This window comes from Platalea leucorodia, assembly GCF_965183815.1.
Source record: "Platalea leucorodia genome assembly, chromosome: 8".
Classification (NCBI taxonomy): domain Eukaryota; kingdom Metazoa; phylum Chordata; class Aves; order Pelecaniformes; family Threskiornithidae; genus Platalea; species Platalea leucorodia.
The window spans coordinates 39,693,804-39,712,206 of NC_138830.1; the positions used below are offsets into that span (position 1 = coordinate 39,693,804).

The window sequence follows — 18,403 nt, forward strand, 5'->3', positions numbered from 1 at the left end:
GGGCGGCACTTACCGGGTGGCGGGGCGGCTGGCGCAGGCCGGCAGAGGCGGGCGGCGGAGCGGGCGAGGGCGGCGCGGCGTGACTGGCTCTCCTCCCCCCGCCGCCCACCGCGCGGGCAGGGCCGGGCCGGGCCGGGCCGGGGCGGGCAGAGCCGGGCAGGGCGGGAGGGGCTGCGGGCGAAGTTTCACTCGCTCCGCGCCGCGACCCCACCGGCCCCAGCGAACCCGCGGGGACGGGCTGGGGGGCGCATTTGCATATTTGTCACCCCCGCGCTGATTGGCCGCCCGCGCGGGGGCCGCCGCCGCGCGCTGACACGGCGCCTCGGGAGGGAGGGGGGGAGGGAGCGGGGTGTGAGCGGCGGCGGCGGCGGGGGCCGGAGGGGGCCCGGCGGCGGGGGGAAGGAAGAGGAGGGCGGAGTGAGGACGCGGGCAGGGGAAGGGGTGTGCGCAGGGGAGGAGTGTGCGCAGGAGGCGGGGAGGGGAAACGGGAGCGTGCGAATTTCCTTCCCGAGACACCTTCACCTCTCGCCGCAGCCCCCGCGGGAGGGGGCAGCCCTGAGCGGGGAGCGGGGGCGGGGGGAGCCGCCGCGGAGCCGATAAAATGGTGTGCGAGCGGCGGGGCGAGCTGATCCAATATGGCCCCCTTCGCTGGCAGAAGCCAATCCCGGGCGCGTTTACTCTGGAGGCTCCGGCAGAGGCCAGGCCCCGCTGCCGGCGGCGCCCCCGCCGAGGAGAGGCCGCCGCGGCGCCGGCTGGAGCGGCGCCCGCCCGGAGCGCCAGCCCGCGGGCGGCGGGGGGAGCGGGGGTTTTCCCTGGGAAGGGGAAACGGGGGGCTCCGGCGCGTTTCCGCCAGGCGCTTACGCAGTCGCTGTCGGCGGTTTCCTCATGACGAGTGCGGCGGGCGGCCCAGCGCCTCGGGGCAGAGCCGAGCTCGCCTCGCCTCGCCCTGCCTCGCCGGCGGGGCCGGGATTCCCGCCGCGGCCTTACCTCGCGGGAGGAGCGCTCCCGCCTCGGCCGGCGTGCGGACGTTCGTTCACTTTATTAAAATATTTGGGGTTCGTTTCACACTTCCGTTGGCGATCCAGCCTGTTAGTTAGCTCTGACTCTCTCCCTCTCTCTAGGGAGAGCCTGTGCGACCAGGATTACAGTTTGGCCTATTGATGGCATCGCCAGATTTTGCATTGAAGCCCAAGCACTAGCAGGGAGAGCAAGGACAATTCCCGCCTTTCAAAAGTAAATAAAGGTGGCCACCAGACGTAGCCTCAGGCACGCCATGTCAAGCCATTTTCAAATGGATCGCTGGAATATGCTAACAAGGCACATGCATTCCTACAAAGTTAACTTTCCCTTTGCTTTTACATAATATTTTTTCGATTATATAAAGCAAAGTGCATTAAATGCCAAGTATTGATGTCAAGATCAAAATTTAGAAGTAGCAGTTAACAAAGAAAACATGGTACGTTCATGTTATCTGAAGTAATTTTTAAAGAGTCTTGAGCAACAAAGTTGTTACAGGGCCCATTTGCCTGTAGCAGGGGACAAGAGCAAAAAGCTGGAGGAGTGTTTCTAGTGTGGCGGAAAGGAGAATCACTGAAGGGGCTTTGCTCGCGCTTTTATCTATAGTGGCATATAAATAGAAAAAGCTCTTTAGGTGAGCAGTTACATAACTCTTGCTGAGTTGACCTAAGGACTAAATTGAGAATTCCAGGAATACAAGAGAATTCCCAGTCAGTTATCTACACTTAGATATTGTGCCTGGAAGGACTATATGCACAGACGTAATGAGAAATCTCATCCTAAGACTTCTGTAGCTTGCTAGCAGGGAACTAGAGACATACTTCCAGTTCTTTCCAACCTGTTACCTCTATATTTAGGATATCATTTAAGATAAGAGTTTGTCATTGTACCCAATATCAGCCTTCCTATGTATCTTATATGCTTAATTATATATTGTAATACATGAATTGATTTCAGAGTTTCTAAATGGCTCAACTGAGCTTCTGTAAATGCAAACGTAAGGTAGGTTCTTATTCAGTATTGTTCCAGAAGGCAAACGCTTAAGCAAGCTACTTGAATGTTTTAGCTTTACAGCACTTTTGTCTTCTTCCCTACCTCTCAATTCCTTCTTGGCTAAAACTTGAATCTTGCTCTCAGACTATTCAGAAGGACTGCTGTTAACAGTTATGCTGACGGTTCTGTATGAAATTTCTTCTTTTAGCCAGCCCTGTAGATTTTCCTTCTTACTAATTTTCCTTTCTCTCACTAACAATTGAGAATAGCTTTAAAAAATGAACATACCTGATTTTTGTTTTCATCCTAGTTGTTTCTAAAAGAAAACAGGTATGTCTCTGCTTCTCTAACCTCCATAGAGAAAGAAGCAAGTACTTTTATGGAAAAAAGGCAGCCTTTACCCTTTTATTAAAATTAGCCAGCCAATTGTAGTACTTCCTTAATAAAGCTATCAACACTATTGTAACATTGTGAAGGGCTTTCAGCTGTAGATAGTGTGAACGGTAATGTCATAAGTTGAGAGCACAGGCTTAGAATGATAAATCACATGAATGACTGAAAATAGGATCATGCGACTGGTTATTCTGTTGCTCAAAAGGACATTGAATCTCATGAACGCTTAATGTCTGAATGGATCCTCTTAGAATGTAGAAAAAAACAGGTTGCTTAAATGTACAGAATTAAATGTTGATTTTCGTTTTGGGCTTCATTTTCTCAAACATCAATATCTCATCAGTATTGGAGATTGCTTTTGCGCAGTGTTAAATTTTCTTTCTGTCAAAACTTATACCCCTTTATATCACCACCCCAAAATCCTACTATTGTTTCAAACAGTTGTGATTTTAGCAGGTTTTATATATTTTATGAGATCTTTGTTTTCTCAGCACCACTGCTTCACAATATAATTATATTGCCTTGATCCGTCATAGCATGCAGATGACTCTTCTAAAATGTTGGGTTTGGTAAGAATGGAAGAATACTGTGTCCCTCCTCTCCTTTATTTTTCATAAATATTTTTCTTCAGATGTCCCATGTACAACAGAGTTAGAACACATGCATTTTTTATGCTCTTGACTCCCACAGAACTATAGCAATTTATTCTGCCTTAGGATTTACCATGTGGGTGCCTTGTAACACATTGCAGTCTATAGGGGGAGAAGTCCTGTGTGCTCAAAACAAGGGCACTTATCCTTTATCCTTCTGTGAGTGTGGGATAAAATCTTCCAAGAAAAAACAGCAGAGGAAATCGGTTGCTGCACTTGCCTAGTTTCCTGTACTTTGATTATCCATGGAAGTTGCTGCAGGGGTATTGAGGTCAGGGCTGGAATGAAGTTCACATGCACTGAATCAGCTGCTGAGATTCCACTGTTGCCACAGTGACTGCTTTGATCCTTCTCAGTAGCCACTCTGTGTGACTTGGGAAAGCAAAGAGCAGCTGTCTGCACAGATTGCTGCTATTAGAGCAACTCTTCATTTGTCTTTGTAGACACGCTCTGAAAGCCTGGTAGGAACCTGTGATGCAGGTGAAGACTTGTAGTGCCATGCAAACCCGGCCCTTGCTGAGGTGTTTTGGCTGCTTGGTGCATTGCCTCTGCAACCTGCAGCACAAATACGGAACAAAACCCTTTCTCTGGATGGCTTTTGGGGCCATTAACAAGTCTGCAAGGTGAGGGTAAGCTCACGACATTTTACCTCTGAATATATTCAAAGTCATAGGTTCCCACACAGTTGAAACTGGGGAGCTCTGCTTGGTTTTGTTGTGCTGTTGGCTGACAGTTTGTAGGTTGGTTTAGTCTGGAATATACACTGCAACTCCTGCAAGGAGCAGCTATGCTGTACACCTGCAGATGTGAAACACTGCAGATGCAAAGTAAGTACATGGAAGCAGGTGGTTTCTCTCACGGCCCTGCAGAGGCAGATATAAACCAGGGTATGGTTATAAATCTTTTTAGCTTAAGACAACATTTAATCCTTTTGACTCTGTGTGTGGGAACAATTACGTCCAAGGGTATGGATCAGAAAGAGAAGCTGGAATTCTGCATATAAACCTTTCCTATTATGATAAACAACTACAAATAAAAATCTGATTGCTAATTAAATTTGCAAGTAATCCACTTGTAAGATGGAAATCTCTTGGCAGCTAGAATGTTTTACTCTCAGGATGATATGTCCTAAAAGTTTACCTGGCAGCTGGAAACTACTGATGTAAATTGAGTACACCTGCAGTTAGGGTATCAAAATGCTCATTTCTAAAACTGCTTCCATTGCTGTTTTCTCAAACACCTACATCCATAGCTGGATTGTCTGATTGCCACAATGACAGGCAGAAGTCCACTGTTAATTGATAAAACCATAATGACAGTACTAAAATGAAGTGTCATGAAATAGGCAGTGTGAAAGGAGAACATTTTAAATGTGAACTTACTGAAAAAGTATTTTCTTACTAAATTATGTTTTCATTAAGAAATTTTAAAAGCATATTTTTTAGGGGATTGCTGGGAGTAACCAATTTTAGGTTTTGGCAAAGGTTTGCTGCATTGTCTTTTGAGAGAATGGAAGTTCCTATCTTGATAGGCTGAGGCCAGTTTGTGAATCTGGGTGCTGAGACTTAGGAGATTTGTGAATTGGGGTTTAAAGTGTAGTCTGTAAAGATCACGTTCAAAGCAGAAAGGTGATACAGGACCTCTTCTAGGCACTTGTGCTAGGAAGAAAGTAGCCCTTTAAGAGCAGAGCTGGAGGTTTTTGATGACCAGGTGGAGCACAGGACTGAAGGTCACCTGACTGTCTTTGGGCTACATAGACAACACTGAAGCCTTGCTGTGATTGTCTATAGAGTGGTTGAATATGGAGGAGTTTTCAAGTGAGATGGAAGATAGTAATAAGTGTAGGAATAGCAGCTAAGAGGTTTTATTAAAGTAGAAATATGTTGGAGTTTTTATGCTGTTTCTGAAGTCTAGAGGAAGCTTGGAAGTAGTTTAAGTGATCTGATAACAGGGTGAGTATTTTGAGTTGTGCTAGCAAGTGAGATACTGAAAGTGAATGCAGTAGTCAGAGGCTTTTAAAAATGTATCTTTCCTGTTTTTATCTCCAAGTCTCTTCTGTTTGTTTCTCTCTATAGAGACTGAATGGATATACCATTATTTGATTTTTGAGTGTAGAGCTTAGAGTGAGTGTAGTATTCTCTTTGAAGTTTTGTGCTGTTAAATACTTTTTACTAGGATTTATTTACTGTAGGACTAACTATTTGTATTTATTATTCTGGGCTGGCTTTGAAGGTTGCTGGAGCTGGGAACTGCTTCTTGATTTAGGGAAAATTTCTAGGATATTCTTAAGTAAGGACTAAGTACCTCTTATGAGGAGGAGAAAGGAGAGGAGTACCATATGAGGGATTTGAAGTAGAGGTGTGCTTTTTGTTTTTTAATAAAAAAAACTTTCCTGGTGGTGTCTGGCTCCTGACTGTGAGATGGTAATGGGCCTCCTGCTAGAACTGAATTATGTTCTTTGCTGCTGTTTTCCTTTGGGTTTTGTTGTTGTTGTTGTTGTTGGGTTTTTTTGGGTTTGTGTTTTTTTTTTATGGTAGGACATGCAAAGAGCTATTTTTAGGTGTTGTGAGAGAAGACTGTCTACTGGAAGGGATATTTGAGTAGTTATAGCCACAGGGTTTTTCTTTGTAAAGATGGATAGAGGATTAGTGGTAACTTCTACTCCCTGTTGAAGGTTTTTGGTGTTCTTACTCATGTGAAAGTGGTAAGCACATACTATGGGAAAATCAGATATATGTTAAAGATTCAAAGCCTCTGGTAAAAGTTTGGTAAGGAGTGGGAAGAAAGGGCAGTATCAGTGTAGAGCTTTATCTAATTTCTAATACTAGATAGGGAAACACTTCAGACTAGCTAAAAAGGAGATTTAGAAACTCTTCAGGTAGTTTAAATGTATAAAATAAAATGGAAGAGTAAGTTACTAGTTTGTCAGCCACTGTATTCCGAGACTGTAGTAGGGAAGGAACCCTCCTGAAGGAAAAACGAAATTATAGTTGAGAACAGCTGCCTTATAAATAGGGTTACTAATCATAATCAATAGGTGTGTGGGACTTGCCCATATAGCTCTACTAAACTTGTTAGGGTTCTAGCTTCAGGACTGTTTTGCAGTCTAAAACTAGCTGTAAAATCAGATAGTAGTGTTGTGGCCCCTTAAACTTGTCAGAAAACATATTAACACAGGAGTACTGGTATGATCTATGTACTGGGTCCTCTTTGGCACCCTGAAATTCAGCTGGAAATACTGTTTTATGTAATGTGGACGTCCATACTAGTATGCATAGTATCATCAGTTGTGAGCAGCATATGAAGTAAATCCCTAAGATGTTAAGTTTTAATGTAGTACTTGATGTAAAATGCTGTTTGTTTCCTGACTTTATATGATGTGTACTGCCACAAAACAGGCATCAAACTTTTAATATTAATTATTTTATGCTTTACTCTCAGTTCCCTTTTACTCTTCATGTAATACTAAGCCAATGAAATAAACCCTGGAAATTGAGTTATTTCCTATAGTGCAGCATGCATGTATTGCCTCATGAGAGCCCTGTCATCATAGATAGGTGTTTGAAGGTTTGATATCTTAGTTTTGTGTAAGGCAATGACTTGATAAAGCAGAGCATGACTGAGCAGTATGAATGGGTACTCTAAACCAGATATACAAGACTAAACTTTTTGTTACTAAGTGTAAAAAGCTTTTGCTGCCCTCTTGTGGTCTGCGTATACAGAACATTTTTGCTCTGAACCTGTTAAAACATTAATTTTCCTTTAAAGCCAATGTTTTACCTGCTAGTAAAGTTAAAGATGTCTTTATTCCGGTAGTCAAGAGCTAATGTTACAGGATGTGGAGTATTTTTCTATGATAAAATTACTAGCTTTGTGGATGACAGGAAGGCAGTGGATGTCACTTATCTCAACTTTTTCAAGGCTTTTCACACCATCTCCTGCAATATTCATATGTCCAATTTAGGACTTTGTACTCTGAATAGGCAGATAACCAGATGACCAGAAAACTGGTTGGATGATTGAGCGTGGAGAGTGTTTAATACTCTATACAAATGCTGGTAATGGATAGAATACCACAGGCATCCATATTGAGACTAGTTCTGTTTAACATGTTTATCAGTTGCTCAGAGGAGTTTGCAATCAATTGCTCAGAGGAGTTTGCAGGTGACATGAAAATGGGGGAGGACCAGCTGAAGTACTCAATGACAAGACTGCCATTCAGAGATCTAGACGGGCTGGAGGACTGGCAGGAACTTGCTTTCCTGAAGCTTGTTTTTTTTTTTAATACCAGATCCCTAGAATATCTTCAGAAATCTCCTGTGCTATCTTAAACATGTTCAGAAACTTGTTTTGCAAATCTAAATAATGCAACATGCCAAACCAACTAGCCAACTTTTTGTCTGATGAGAAATGTGGATTATCCTTGGTTACTTTACAAAACTTGTAATGAAGCTATGAAGTAGTGATTCAATCTCTTGTCAGCGTTGGCTTCAGTAAGTAAACCTTAAATTTGCACTGAGGTAATAGCCAAGTAATTGTGAATCTGAAAATAAGGATGTGTTCTTTATAATTCTGTATTGTTAACTAAAACTCCTCTGCTCCTAGCCGAATTTTTAAAAATAATTTTATTTTTTCTGGTGTCAGTCATGCATTGCATTTTTGAAGTGAACCATCCTCCCTTTGCTTTTAACTTGATATATGTAGAAGCAAGATCTGCAGTTCAAGACCTGTGTAAAACAAATTTGGTACTATGTAAACTTCATCAGTACCATATAGCTTGTGCAAATTGTTGTCTTGTGAGTTCCTAAGGTATCATGGAGTAACTGGTAATATTACTGAATTCTATAAACTGTGTAGTTGAGCGCTTAAAATGTATGCAGTGCAGTAATCAACTTGGATCATCTGCTCTAGACCAGAGATCTTGTTGGTCTCTATAGTACACTTTGAGAGTGGCTCGATGTGACTGCTGTGCCCGCCATACAACTTTCATAGGGTACTGATTGTAAAACTTCTAAACCAAGGAAGTTCTACGTCTGTGTGCCCCACAGTATCTTCTCTTGAGGACTGATTCGAGGTGAACTGTGTGGAATTCAGCAGTCATCTGGCTAAAGTGATTTAGGCTATCCCTAGTAAAGCCTGAGTACTGTAAGAGCCACACAAGCAGGCTGCAGCTGTTCTGCTCGTCTGCAGTACTGAAACCCTCCAAGAGGGAGCTGAAGGCAGAACAGAGATGTGGCTGTCTGCCAGTGGTTTTAGAAAGTCACAGGAGAGAGGTTTTGTTTCGTTGGGGTCTTGCAGCAATTTGGACCTGTGTGCCTAAATTGAGTTGAAATAATTCTTTGGATCTGGGCCTAAACAAATGAAGTTCCTTTGGACCTTGACTGTCTGGGCTGAAGTCAAATATTTAACATCTGCTTACAAGTGATTAGTTAATGTGGTAAGATGAAGTTTTAAAGACTTGCAAATGTTCTGGCTTGCGTTTCTTGTGTAAGTTTCGTTTCTGTGAAACATCTTTACCAGTCATGAAGTGCAAGAATATGGCGAAATTAAACTTAAAGGCCTTTTCAGATGTTACCTGTGGAAACCTTACTGAAACAGTAATGTGCAGCTTAGCATACTGGTGATTGTCTTTGTTCAATGGTTGGCTATTACTGCACGCAATAAACCAGATCTGTGCAAGGGAAATGAGAAATTTGAGTCTTTTAGCAAAATACTTATTGGCGGATAACATGCTGTCACTTTTCAGAAAGTTAATTCTAACATGTACATCCTAGGCAACAGAATCAATTGTATGGTACTGTTTCTGGTCCTTCTGTGTCACTTTAGTTTTCTATTGGTGCCGTAAAACTTTAGTAAATTTTAAGGTATTTGTAAGTGATCTTGTATTTTGTAATGCTGTAGAATACAAAAATTGACCTTGGGATGACTGAGAGTTAAACTGCTGACTTTTAGCTAACTTCTAACCGTGGGTCACTAAAAATGAAATCTTAAGTATTTGTTCTATCCAACTAGCCATACATTGCCTGTACAGACTTTTATCACCATTTTCTCATTGTTCCCCATGGACATCTAGGAATTAGGATTGCATTTTGGCTATACTGGGTTTGATTGTTCAACTGCTTTCTTGCTTTTATTCTCCTTACTACAAGCTGTTTTCCTCTTTTTTTTTTTTTTTCTTTTTAAAACTTCTGCCACTATTACCTTTCCCTTCAGTCTTTGTCAGTCTAGTTATTTAATGCTTAAATTGTAGGAAGGTTTCTTGAGTGTGTGTGTACGCATGTGGTTTTGTGGTTTGTTTTTTTTTTTTAGTAGCATGTAATAAAAGAAGATTGTGATCTGTGATAATGGTTCCAAGAAAATGATTTTTGGCTTCTCTTGTTTGGAAGTTAGGAATAAAGAAAGGAGTCTATTCCCTTTTTACTGAGTTCAGTGGAATTCAAATATTCTTTCATTTTTTTTATATGAGCATCTTTATCAGTCTTGGAATGGTTAGGTGGAAGGAAGTGTGTAGATACAGATAAAGTGCCATGCTTCTACTTAAGAAAAGGCAGTTTGTAGCACAAATGCTGCCCAACCCTCACAATATCAATGCCAAAACTACTTCTGCAAAAATGAGATTTGACTGCTCACAAGAGGGCACTGCAACTTTACTTTTGTGCACATTATTGTGAGACATAAGCTTTGCTGTGAGATAGATCTAGGAACAGAAAGGCAAATAATATTGTCACTCTCCAGCATAATTAATTTAATAACCAAGCTCTTAACTGTAAAGATTGCCAACTCTTTTTTTAAAACAGAAATTAAATTATTGAAATTAATGCAGAAATTTCAGTCGAGAGCTTTGAAATGGAATGTCCTTTTGTCAGCTTCAGGGTCAAAGTGTTGTAGCTGGTGATGACTGAGTAAGGCAAGCTACATAAAGAAATCTGTGATCTCATTTAAAAAAAAAAAGACTGTCTGACCATAATGAACTAATTTATTTACTTATCAAAGCCTTAAGTGTCATTAGACAGCTCAGTAGGCAAGTCATCATAAGAGGAGTGTTCACTTAGTAAAGATTAATTATAGCCTCCAGCATATCAAGTTTATTATGTCCAATAAGTATGGCAAACAGCTGGAGGAACATGTTTGCTTTCACACTTGATAGCATTTTCTTGCCTCAAGGTCTGACTCCTGAAAGAATTAGTTGTTATGGGTGAATTGTTCCTAATTCTGCAAACTGTTTTTTGGTGTGTATTTAATTCTGTGCTATAAGTTAAACAAAATGAAGATATTGGGTCTGATACTGAAGTTGTGAATACGTAACTTTTTAAATACTCTCTGAACTTTAAAGTGGAGTCCTTTTTTGTATTGGCTACCTTTAATCTACCCATTCATTGGATTTAAACTTTTGGTCTAGAATGGTTTTTCTCAGTGGAAATACGAGAGGCTGGCAACCTACAAATGGTTGGATTTTTAGGGTCTACCTGCTGAAGAAATTCATTGTAACAAGCTGGTTTTACAATTTTCCGTAATGGCTCTTTCAATTCTGAAATTACTTCCCATTGAATGATATAGAAACTCATGAACTCTAAGTTACAAAAAAGCATATATCACTGAATAGACAAGGCAGGCTTGGAAGCAAATTATGTGAATAGCTGAAGGGGTCATAAAAATCTACTGAGGAAAAACTGTACCTTATTATAATGTTTTATTATATGCTTTTGAAAAGCATATATGCTACAGGATTATGACTCAAGCTGGAGGGGGGGGGCTAGTAAAAGCTAATAGAGACATCCAAATATACAATGAGAAAAAGATTGCTGTAGAAGTGAGTAAGAAATGGTGTAAGGTGCTTTAGTAGAGTAAGGAAAGCTTCTGATAGCAAAATGAATGTAGGATCTCAAGAGCAGGATTTAGCTGAAGAATTTAAACTTGCTTTTTATGCAGTGCTCTGAAGGTAATGTCAAAAAGGAAGATAATTTTTGGTTTAAACAATAAGAACTTCATATTGGTGAGAGGCAGGGAAAACTATTTTGAGTTTTGGATGTTAAGACAACTGAGCTGTCAGGATGGACTTGTTACAGTGCAGTTTTGAAATAGTGCAAGAACAATTTTCCTTAAATAAGAATGTCTAGATAAATAATGCATCAAGAACAGACAACGGTCACTGGGTGCCTAATGGAGTCTTTTTTTTTTTTTTTAAATGTTGTATGACTGCTGTCTATGGCACAAGAGTGTGACTTACTAAACTTGATGTGAACCTGTGTGGGAAGGAATAAATCACAGCAGTGTATTGCAGTACACTTGCAAATCTACATGGTGACACTGCTATGATCCAACTTGAAAATATTAACCAGCTGGAATACTTTACTCCTTAACTTACCCCTTATGAAGAGCTACTAAGTCATGATTAACAGTCAATTATGTGAGGACTGGAATCTTAATTCCAGTTAATGAGCCTAGTTTGCAAACAGAGGCTCATGCTCTAGATGTGGAAGTTCTGCTTCAGCAGCTTGTCCAATGGTACTGTTAAGCTTGGACTCTGTTGCTGTTGTGACCTGTGTTGAAGTGGAGGGTTTCAAGGTGGAGCTAGGAAGAACTTTAATTAAAATAACAAATTAATTCAGAAGTCCTTTACTTTGTGGTTTTTTTTTTTTTGGCTGTTAAACCCTTCCACTGGGAGCAAGAATCTCTGAACCCTATTAGCAAAAGCATTTATTTCTTAACTGGAGCTGATGGGCAACCTTTTTCAGCACTTTTATGAAAAGTGGTCTTTAAAGCTGTAATAGCAAAACTTTTCAGTGTAACACTTTTCAGTGTAACAATATTGTTAACGATAATATTAGGAAGATATTATTAGAACACGAGAAAGAAAACACTTCCCCTATGAGACAATCTGCCCCAAAGGAGAACTCAACTACAGGAAGTGTTTAATAAGGTACTCGAATGTCTTACTTTGCATTGATACAAGAGTCTCAGAAACAAAAAAACAACAACAACAAAAAACCAAAACCAAACCACACCCCACCCCTGCAAAAAAACCAAAAAAAACCCTATTGTCAGTATGTTTTTCTTTAATTCAGTTTGTCTTTAGGACTAAAACATCTGTCCAAAGCTCTGTGTTGACAATATATTGCTGAGGCTTGTAGGTTTCTGTTTCAAGCCATAAATGGCCCTACAGAGCTCAGGAACTGCTGTATTTGACAAGCTTGGGAGGAAAATAGTCCACTTGTCTGAACTTGTTCACATATGTTTAAATATTGCTGTATTCATTTGATGAATTTAATCCCAAGTTGAAGGGCTAATATACATTTCATGCCCCCATATGCTTGACATGCCTCTCCTTGGCAGTCACTAGTCCAGTTCTCTCATTCTGTGTCTACAGATAATCTTGTGTGGGCTTTGTCTGCTGAGAAATGATCACTCAAGGTGCATCTCTGTTACTGTATGGAACAGCTTGGTGTTTAAGGGAGAGGCCTTAAAGGATGGAGGAGGCTCTGCTTATTTGGGATACAGACAGACTCATTTTGTAATCCTGAGGCGTGGGTTGTCTTGTGTTTCAGTGCAAATTAATTCTCGGGAATGCTTGGTCTCCTGGTGTCTGATTACTTTCTCCGATACCTGTTCCCCTGAAACTTGCCCTTTACCTGGCTCAGCAGCTGCTCTTACCAGCTTACCTGTTTCCCCCATCTTCAGTAGCTTTGCCTGTTTTCCATTTTGAGTTGTTTATTCACCTGTGTTTTGGGAACACCTCCTCCACCTCTTAAAAATGATTCCAAATGAATTGTGAAGTGCATTCTGCTTGGCTCAAAGAGCAAATAGCCATGAACAGACTGTCTGTCAAAATCAGGTTCCACTGTCTTTTGGGAAGAGCATTTCGGTGATGGTGTATTTTCTTAGCACGTGTAGCACAGTTTCTACAGAAGTATCAGGGTACCTTTCCTCATGTGTTAGGTGGCTTATTTGGTCCATAGTAGCTGCTAACTAAACTTTAGAGAAGAAGATCAAGGACTCTCCCAGAAGGTGTTTCATTAAGTGAGAGCTGTATACTGGGACTTAAATCTTCTGGTTTCTGTTGACAGAATTGAGTAACTGGACTCTTCAAGAAATGGGTAAATTTGACTGCAACTGATGGAGTTTATTTTGAATCTAGGTTTTTCTGCAAAGTGATGGTCTGGTTCTGTGCAGCTGAAAGGATTGATTCACTGCATCAAGAGTCTACTATAAAGTCTGTTGGTCACATTATGTAAAAACTTGCTATGAGATGCAAAATAATAAAGAAGCTAATTCTCAATTGCCCATGTCCTCTCTGGTTAAAGGAAAACTCCCTGTAACTTTCCGGTAGTACTGTGCAATCATTACTTCTGAAGTTTATAGGTTAACTGGAGCTTTCTTCCCCCGAATTGTTTCTGATTAAAGTACTATAATCTCTGAAGTAATTATCACTGTGGTGATAGAGATTTCACGTATTGTTGCAAAGTCAAAAAAGTTACTGTGGCCATATCGGTTTTGAACTAGTGGTTGAAATGCCTAGTTTGATTTATTTTTAAGGATTACTGATGCTTCATAGTAACTGAAGACCCTTCCATCCCGGAATACACTGTTTATCACAGTCATGACCTGTCACACTGATGGAGGCCTTGGCAGGGGCGGCACACTCTTTTTCTGTGTATTTATCTGACACCTGGAACATGTTGCTGAAGCACTGATTTCTCTCCTAACTTGTCATAGTCTTAGACTGAAAGCACTTCTGATGTGACCTTTGCCATCCAAATTGCAGACCTCTTTCAGTATATTTATTTGCAAAATTGTTACACATTGTCTATGGTTAGAATATGTCCATGTCGTAAATGCCCCGGTAGAAAAAAAAAATAGAATGACAGGACAGTTTTTCTTTGAAACTTAGTGATAAGATATGCTTAGATACTGTTATAAAAATAAAACTTCAGAATGCAGTAAACCTGTACTAGCTTGTGGTCTGGCTTTCTACTTTTTTTGCTAAGCTGTTTTTGACCCCAGAGGTACTGGGTCAGGCTGTCATTGCTGTCTGTTGTATCTTGCAGGCAGATGCTTGCGGGAATGTGTAGAACTCTTATTCTCCGATGTCAGAATGGGATTCTTGCAAGATTTAGAACTGATATATTAAGCAGAGTTTTATTGTTTGATCTTCAAGAGAATGATTTAATAAGTACAAACTGACCAAGTGTGTGCACATATGCAGCAACCAATAACACCAATTAGGTAATGTCAAACTTTTTAATTACTTTAGTTGCACAAAGTTGAACAGGCTAACTGTCAAATATGAAGAAAGCACAGAAGTACTCTGTGCTGCCTTTTATTCTTCTTCTTTTAAGTTACCTTCTATTTTGTTCAATTTTGCGGTAGTTTAAGTACATAATCTTGTTTTATAGCTACTCTAAATCTTTGCACCTTCAACTCTTGTAGAATCTCATTTGTTTAACAGCACTATATATCCAATTGTCTTGTAAGGATTCGTGATCAATAGGTATAGCTCTCATGGGCAGTTGAAGCTTTTGAGCATGAAAGAACGAGAGGTAGAACGTGGTTCTTGTGAAAATAGCTACACTGGATAAAGCACAGTGGAACGTTCTGTGAGAAAAAATAGTGGGCAGAAGATATGATTGGATAAATTAAATGGATGTTCAACCTCTCCTTTCTGTTATTTATGAAGGGATAAAAGAAAATAACCCTCTATTCAGAAGGGTACTGTTGACTATATTCAATATATTTTTTTAACCTACAACACTTTCATGAGTCTGCTGAACTAACAGCACTTTTCTAAAAGCCTGATGTGTATCTAACCTACATGTGTTTTTTTACCAGTCTCATTTTCCAGTTTGAACCTGCTTGTTTATTTCTAGCTACATGAGTTGACTTCTTTAAGTTATAAGTTGCTCCTCTTAGAACAGAGGTATTCAATTTATTCTAGTTTTCCTATGCAAACAAAAACTTGAAAAAATTAATGTTAAGGTATTGGTCTTGGAATTCATTTGTGAATATTTACTGTCTTGATATTAATTTTTAATGTGCCTTATCTTGAAATGAGGGCAAGGGTACTAATGATATTCTTCTGTGTGCTTCCAGCTCCTTAAATGTGCCAAAATTTGACTTTCCCATTTTGTTTTTGACGTTTAGTTAAATCATGGCCCCAGCGAGTTCATGGCAAGTCTTCTTATCTCAGCAAAATTAGTTAGAATTTCAATGACTGTAGAAACCTTAGCTAAGTGAATGAACACATGATTCTGGATCTCAGCTAAGACTCATAATACAGATAATGCCCTTGATATGAAGAGTTCATGGATGGCATTAGGATTTGGGTAACGGATTGCAGTGGCTTAAAATAACAAACTCCAAAAGAGCTGATGAAAATATTGAGAGTCCGGATAGCTGATAAGATATAATGTCAGGAGTGGCTGTTGTAGAATAGCTTAAGTTGATCGGGAAGAATTATTTAACTTAAATATCCTTGGTAATTTGAAGATGCGGAACAGCAAAGCTTTCAAAATAATATTTAAAACTTTGGTTCACAGTTTTGCAGTAGGTGTAACATCAAATTTGGTGGCCTCAAGTTGTGACAGAATAGTGTTGTTACCTTTTTTATTAGTACTTCGTTTTTTGTCTGGTGGTGGGCATCTGGCTGTTTAGGAATGCTGCTTCCAAACTATAAATAGTATGTTTGATATAGCTGCTTATATGAATGACTAAAGCTCAATAATCTCTGTAATAACTTGAAATAATGGAGCAACTGGAGCCACAAATAAGCTTAGCTAGATAAGGTACTATGAAAAATATATTGAGACCAGATTTTTAAAAGGTCTGAATAGGTGAAACTTGTGGAATTGATCAGTTGTTTGTCCTAACACTTTTCAAGTTATTATACTAGTTCTGCAAATTAACCATATAGACCTACCAGATATTGCTACTGTAGCACTTTAACACAGTGTTTTTGTGGACAGTAAGACAATAATTCTTGATACATCTAAGGTAACTAAGCGAAACTTACATATGAAGAAAAACTGGTAAGTCACTCGAGAGAATTGTGTGCCTTTATTGGAATGCAGAATGGGAATCCCTAAGTTATGAATCTGTGCTCTAAGATTCTGCAATGAGCTATTTGGGACCTAGAATAGTTGGGTTTATATGTTGGTGCTCCGCACCCTGAGTTGGGAAATTTCCCAACTCTTTCACGAGCCATAGAAAAAAGATGCACTTGCCCCTCATCAGCCCATGCTTTAGTTCGACTTTTCCACTCTGAGCTCTGCCTACTTTCTCTTTGCTTTTTCATTGTTCGTTCTGTCCCAAACATGATAGATCCTGTCTCTATGCAGGTTCTGTTGCTGGTGAAACTGCAATTTTTACATTGAAAACTTGGAACAAAGACCATGATTTCAGTTTGTAAATCTAAGATGTTTGCTTTCTGCTTTATTGTTAGAGGAAGGTATATTATTTAATTAAAACAGTCTGAAGTGGAAGTGATCTTAACTTAAAAGTGTATGTCTTGTTAACATCTCTAATAGGTACAACTATTCACTTCAAAAATATTTGTATGTCCCTTAACATGCACTGATTTTAAGTTTATCTTTTGACGCATTATTGTAGGCATTGAGTATTAAGGCAGTACTTGAACATTCAGGTTTTTTAGACTGTTTTGCAACACTGAACTGTGTAATAGACTATTGATGCTCTGGTCTAATGCAGATTTTGGCATTAGGACACATGTTCTAGGTTTCAGGATTTTTGAAAAATTCTAGTTGCAAAGCAAGGCATCTAGGATACAGAAGGGGAAGCTGGAAAAATAAGTCGCCTTTTCAAATTAGCTTTGTAGGGGTTTTTTTTGTGTGTGTGATAATGGAATATTGTAAGTGGATACTTTTGTAATTGGGCATGAGGGGTGGGGAAGAGCAGCAGGTAAAGTAGCTTGACATGTCCTGTTATAATAACAAGAATAGTGTTGGTTTGTGTCTTTTGTGGGCTTTCCCCCCCCCCACCGCTGTCTACAGGACTTAAAGTCTAATGCTGTCTCTGATATTCGAGGACATAAAAGAATCCTTCTACTAGTAAATCTGAAAGGAAGCTGTATGTAATCTGGCTAATATAGAATAGTTGTTAGATCATTAGCGGAAATTATTTTTGGTTTGCAGTTCAGGCTAGGTTACAAGACTTCCAATGAAAGAGAAAACAATTTATGATAAATAATAATTTAATGTGGGGAATTTGTAGTGTGTGTTTTCTTTGCAGAGGTAACCTTGCTTTCTGGCAAAATAGACAAAAGCTTAGAATCTCAGGGTCCTTAACTCTATCATGTCATATTGTAGGCTTGCTGTTTCTCTGTCTTTCTCCCTCACCTGGCAGAAGGCAGAAATCTGGCATTTAATAATTTGGTGAGATCCATTCTTACTGATGTTAAAAAGCATGCACACAAAGTTTAGAGTGATGTAGCTCACTTAAGAATTCTAAAAGCTCAGTTTTTAAACTTAGTTCAGTGAAATTGTCAAGTCCTATAACATATTTACTAGTTTGACAGACTTTTTTTTTTTTTTTTTTTCCAGCCAGCCAAACACAGCTTGTGTTTCTAAAGAGAGAACAGATTGTCATGGTTCCTTCTCCATAGTGTACAGAAACACGGGGCATATTTGACAGCAACAGAACAGCATGTTAGGATTGAGACACAAAGATAGGCATATATGGATGAGTTTTCTGTTGAGCTATTTACCGTCTTACTCTTTTAGGTTAATAAATAGCAAGTAGGCATTCCTTTGAGAGTATACTGCTAAATTAATCTTGGATGTCTGCTCATTAAAAATAATTAGGAAATAGTCTCTTTTCATATTGCCATTTGGCGCCTAAACAAGAGTGACTTGACATGAATTTCATAGCAAAATCTACTAAGGTTACTTATCTGAGGTAGGCAGACCACTTCTCAAAGAACCATAATTAATATAAGTACAGAATGTCAGCAGTCTAGTTTAGGCATTCAAATTAAAAAAAAATCTCTGGTAAATAGATAGAGGGATGACAGTATGTACTTTATGTGCCACTGAAAGTTTTAACACTTCCTTTGTATTTTCACTGGAAATGCAGAACATGGTAGTAGGGAAGGAAGTCATGTATTATAGTACCCACAAAATTTAAGTATCTTGCTTGTGTACCCGCAAAGTAATTGCAGTTCATTCTTCTTGCTTGGAAGTGGTTGACCAGGTGGATCTGGCTGCTGGTGGTCAAAAACTGCTAGTCAGTAGGAGGAAAATCATAAATGTACTAGCTAAATGCATGACAGAAGGCAATTCTCCTGAACGTGCCAATGGGCCTTGTCATCAGTGGGCAGTGCTGAGTGAACATTATCACTG

The 18,403-nt window shown here is 39.7% G+C and overlaps 1 protein-coding gene across 5 annotated transcripts in view; it reads right to left on the minus strand.

The window, feature by feature from the left end:
• The window catches only part of CHD9 (chromodomain helicase DNA binding protein 9), a 100,426-nt gene extending 100,201 nt beyond the window's left edge, over positions 1–225 (minus strand). For 2 of the 5 annotated variants that reach the window (XM_082319866.1, XM_082319867.1), the window contains exon 1: positions 14–225. The gene's annotated coding sequence lies outside the window, so the exon portion shown is untranslated. The remainder of the gene's footprint in view (positions 1–13) is intronic. The other 3 variants (XM_082319860.1, XM_082319863.1, XM_082319865.1) reach the window with 2 other exon arrangements.
• Between the last annotated feature and the right edge of the window lie 18,178 nt (positions 226–18,403).